The following is a 5596-nucleotide window of genomic DNA, read 5'->3' as shown; positions in this document are numbered from 1 at the left end:
CCCCACTCACATCAATGGACAGATCATCCAGAGAGAAAATCAACAAGAGAACAGTGGAATTAAATGAAAAGCTAAACCAGTTGGACTTAATAGACATATATAGAAAACTCCATTCAAAAACAGCAGAATACACATTGTTCTCAAGTGCACACCAAACATTCTCAAGGATAGACCATATTTTAGGAAACAAGGCAAGCCTCAATAAATTTAAGAAGATTGAAATAATAACAAGCATCTTTTCTGATCACAATGCTATAAAGCTACAAATTAATTACAAGAAAAAAGCTGAGAAAGGGACAAAGATGTGGAGACTAAACAACATACTATTGAACAAGCAATGGATCATTGAAGAAACTAAAGGAGAAATCAAAAAATATCTCAAGACAAATGAAAATGATAACATGCCATACCAACTCACATGGGATGCAGCAAAAGCTGTATGAAGAGGGAAATTCATTGCAACACAGGCACACCCTAACAAACAAGAAAAATCCCAAATAAGCAATCTCAAATTACACCTAACTGAATTAGAAAAAGAAGAACAAACAAAGCCCAAAGTCAGCAGAAGGAGAGAAAGAATAAAAATCAGAGCAGAAATAAATGCTATTGAAACAAAAAAGGAAGTAGAAAGGATCAATGGAACAAAGAGCTGGTTCTTTGAGAAGATAAATAAAATGAACAAACCCTAGCCAGACTTACAAAGAAAAAAGAGACAAAGCTCAGATAAGCAAAATTAGAAATGAAAAAGGATAAATAACAACAGACACCACAGAAATACAATGGATTATAAGAGAATACTATGAAAAACTATATGCCTGCAAAATGGATAATCTAGAGGAAATGGATAAATTCTTAGACTCTTACAACCTCTCAAAGGGAATCAAGAAGAAACAGACAATCTGAATAGACCAATCACAAGGAAAGAGATTGAAACAGTAATCAAAAGCATTCCAAAGAATAAAACCCCAGGACCATTCGGCTTCCCTGGTGAATTCTACCAAACTTTCAGAGAGGATTTAATACCTATCCTTCTCAAGTTATTCCAAAAAATTAGGGAAGATGGAACACTTCCTACCACATTTTACAAGGCCAACATGACTCTGATTCCATAGCCTGACAAGGACAACACAAAAAAGGAAAACTGCAGGCCAATATCACTGATGAACATAGATGCAAAAATCCTCAACAAAATTTGGGCAACCCAAATTCAGTAATACATGAAAAGGATCATACATCATGATCAAGTGGGATTTATACCAGGGACACAGGATGGTTCAACATCTTCAAATCAATCAGCGTGATACACCACATCAACAAACTGAGGAATAAAAACCACATGATCATCTCAATAGATGCAGAGAAAGCATGTGACAAGATCCAAGAGCCATTTATGATAAAAACTCAACAAAACAGGGATAGAAGGAAATTACCTCAACATAATAAAAGCCATATATGACAAATCCACAGTCAACATCATACTCAATGGGCAAAAACTGAAAGCCATCCCCCTGAGAACAGGAACAAGACAAGGATCATCACTCTTATTCAACATACTACTGGAGGTTTTGGTCAGAGCAATTAGGCAAGAGAAAGGAATAAAAGGAATCCAAATAGGAAGTGATGACCTGAAACTCTTGATGTTTGCAGATGACATGATCTTATATATATAAAACCCCAAAGAATCCATTGGAAAACTAATAGAAATAATTAACAACTACAGTAAAGGGTACAAAATCAACTTACAAAAATCAGATGCTTTGCTATACTCCTATAACAAACTTACAGAAAGAGAACTCAACAATACAATTCCATTTACAATCATAACTTAAAGAATAAAGTACCTAGGAATAAATTTAACCAAGGATGTGAAGGACTTATACAATGAAAACTATAAGACATTACTGAAAGAAACTGATAATGACATAAAGAGATGGAAAGAGATTCCATGCACATGGATTGGAAGAATAAACACAGTTAAAATGTCCATACTACCCGAAGCAATCTACAGATTCAATGCAATCCCAATGATATTCTTCATGGAAATACAACAAAGAATCCTAAAATTCATATGGGGCAACAAAAGACCCCAAATTGCTCCAGCAATCCTGAGAAAAAAGAACAAAGCTGGAGGTATCACAATCCCTGACTTCAAAATGTACTACAAATCCATAGTGATCAAAACGGTATGATACTGGTACAAAAACAGGCACACAGGTCAATGGAACAGAACTGAAAGCCCAGAAATAAAACTGCTCCTCTACAGACAGCGAATCTTTGACAAAGGTGCCAAGGACATACAATGGAGAAAAGACAGTGTCTTCAATAAATGTTGGCAGGAAAACTGGACAGCTACATGCAAAAGAATGAAGGCAGACCATTATCTCATGCTATGCACAAAAATAAACCCCAAATGGATCAAAGACTTGAAGATGAGTCCTGAAACTATAAAACTCCTGGAAGATAATATAGGTAGTACACTCTTTGACATCAGTCATACAAGAATCTTTTCAAATACCATGTCTACTTGGGTAACAGAAACAAAAGAAAAAATAAACAAGTGGGAATTCATCAGACTAAAGAGCTTAGGCAAGGCAAAAGAAACTAGAGTCAAAACAAAGAGACAACCCATTAACTGGGAGAAAATATTGCAAATCATATATCTGACAAGGGGTTAATCTCCATAATAAATAAGGAACTCACACAACTGAACAATAAAAAAAACAAACTACCCAATCAAAAAATGGGCAGAGGATATGAGCAGAAATTTTCCCAAAGAAGATAAACAGATGGCCAATAAACACATGAAAAGATGTTCAACATCACTAATCATCAGGAAAATGCAAATCAAAACTACACTAAGATACCACTTTATACCTGTTAAAATGGCTATAATCACTAAGATTAAAAATAACAAACGTTGGAGAGGGTGTGCAGAGAAGGGAACCCTCATTTACTGCTGGTGGGAATGCAAACTGGTGCAGCCACTATGGAAAACAGTATGGAGATTTCTCAAAAAACTAAAAACAGAACTACTATATGACCCAGCTATCCCACTACTGGGTATCTATCCAAACAACTTGAAATCAACAATCCAAAGTAACACATGTACCCCATGTTCATTGTAGCACTATTCACAATAGCCAAGACATGGAAATAATCCAAGTGCCCATTGACTGACGACTGGATAAAGATGTGGTATATATATGCAATGGAATACTACTCAGCCAGAAAAAAAGACAAGTTCATCCCATTTGCAACAACATGGAAGGACCTGGAGGGAATTATGCTAAGTGAAATAAGCCAGACTGAGAAAGACAAACACCAGATGATTTACTCATATGTGGAATATAAACAAGTACATGGACAAAGAAAACGGTTCAGTGGTTACTAGGGGAAGGGGGCTGGGGGGTGGGCACGGGGGTGAAGGGGAGCACTTATGTGGTGACGGACAAGCAATAATGTACAAATGAAATTTCACAATGATGTAAACTATTATGAACTCAAAAAAAACAGACATCACAAGAAAAGAAAACTACAGACCAATATATCTTGTGAATGTAGACGTAAAAATCCTCAACAAAATACTAGCAAACTGAATCTTGCAATATATAAAAAGAACTAAATACTATAACCAAGTGGGATTTATATCAGGAATGCAGGGCTTATTTAACATTCAAAAATCAATTAATATAATATACCATAGCAAGAGAACAAAGGATAGAATGCACAAGATCATGTCAATAAACGCAGAAAAAGCATGTGACAAAATTCAACAGTTGTTAACGATAAAAGTACACACAGGGCCGGCCTGGTGGCGCAGTGAAAAGCACGCATGTTCTGCTTCTCGGTGGCCCGGGGTTCACCGGTTCGGATCCCGGGTGCAGACATGGACCACTTGGCAAAATGTCATGCTGTGGTGGGTGTCCCACATGTAGAGTGGAGGAAGATGGGCATGGATATTAGCTCAGGGCCAGTCTTCCTCAGCAAAACAAGGAGGATTGGCAGTAGTTAGCTCAGGGCTAATCTTCCTCAAAAAAAAGAAAAAAAGTACACCACCACCTAGGCACAGAAGGAAACTTCCTCAACCTCAACAAGGGCATCCATGAAAAACTCACATCCACTTCAGACTTAATGATGAAAGACTGAATGCTTTCCTGCTAAACACAGCAACAAGACAAGGATATTTACTCTCGACACTTCTATTCAACATTGTACTTGGGGCTGGCCCAGTGGCCGAGTGGTTAAGTTCGCATGCCCCACTTCGGCTGCCCAGGGTTTCACTGGTTCAGATCCCGGGAGCAGACATGGCACCACTCATTAAGCCATGCTGAGGTGGCATCCCACACAGCACAACTAGAAGGACCCACAACTAAAATACGTAACTATGTACTGGGGGGATTTGGAGAGAAAAAGTAGGAAAAAACCCCAAACATTGTACTGGAGGTCTAGCCAGAGAAATTAGGTACGAAAACTACACAAAAGCCTTCCAGATTGGAAAAGAAGTAAAACTATCTCTACTTTTAGATCACATCATCCTGTACATAAAAAATCCTAAGGAATCCACTAAAAAGTATTAGAATTGATAAATACATTAATCAAAGTTGCAATATACAAGATAAATATACAAATTCTATTGTATTCCTATATAGCAGCAATGAACAAACCAAAAATACAATTAAGAAAACAATTCCATTCACATTAGCATCAAAAAGATACTTAAGAATAAATTTAATAAAACAAGTGTAAAACTTATAATCTGAAAATTATAAAATATTGCTGAAAAAAATCAAGAAGACCTAAATAAATGGAAAGACATCCCATGTTCAGAGTCTGGAAGGCTTAATATTGTTAAAAGGGCAATACTCCCCAAATTGATCTACAGATTCAATGCAGTCTCTTGCAAAATCTCAACTTGCTTTTTAATAGAAATCAACAAATTGATTTTAAAATTTATATGGAAATTCAAGGGTCCCAGAATAGCTAAAACAATCTTGAAAAAGAAGAACATAGTTGGAAGACTCATATTTCCCGATTTCAAAACTACAGTAATGAAAACAGTGTGGTACTAGCATCAAGAGATATATGTAGATCAACGGAACAGAACTGAAAACTCAAGAGGAAAAACTCCCACATATCTACGGCCAAATTGAATTTTGACAAGGGTGCCAAGACCATTGAATGGTGAAAGAATAGTCTTTCAACAAATGGTGTTGGGACAACTGGATATTCACATGCTACAGAATGAGGTTGGATTGCCTATTCCACACCATACATAAAAATTAACTCGAAAGGGATCATAGACCTAAACGTACGAGCTGAAACTATAAAACTCCTAGATGAAAACATAGGTGATTCTGGATTAGGTAATAGTTCCCTAGATATTGTATCATAAGCACTTCCATTTCAAGGTGTGTGCCCATGAGAAATGGGACTATTATGTCCACACAAAGTCTTATATATAAATATTCCTAGCAGCATTATTCATAGTAGCCAAAGAGCAGAACAAATCAAATGTCCATCATCTGATGAATGGATAGTCAAACATGCTATATTCATACAGTGGAATGTTATTCTGCAATCAACAGAAATGAAGCAC

This window comes from Equus quagga, chromosome 2 (genome assembly GCF_021613505.1).
Source record: "Equus quagga isolate Etosha38 chromosome 2, UCLA_HA_Equagga_1.0, whole genome shotgun sequence".
Taxonomy (NCBI): Eukaryota; Metazoa; Chordata; class Mammalia; order Perissodactyla; family Equidae; genus Equus; species Equus quagga.
This window is presented reverse-complemented; position numbering follows the sequence as displayed.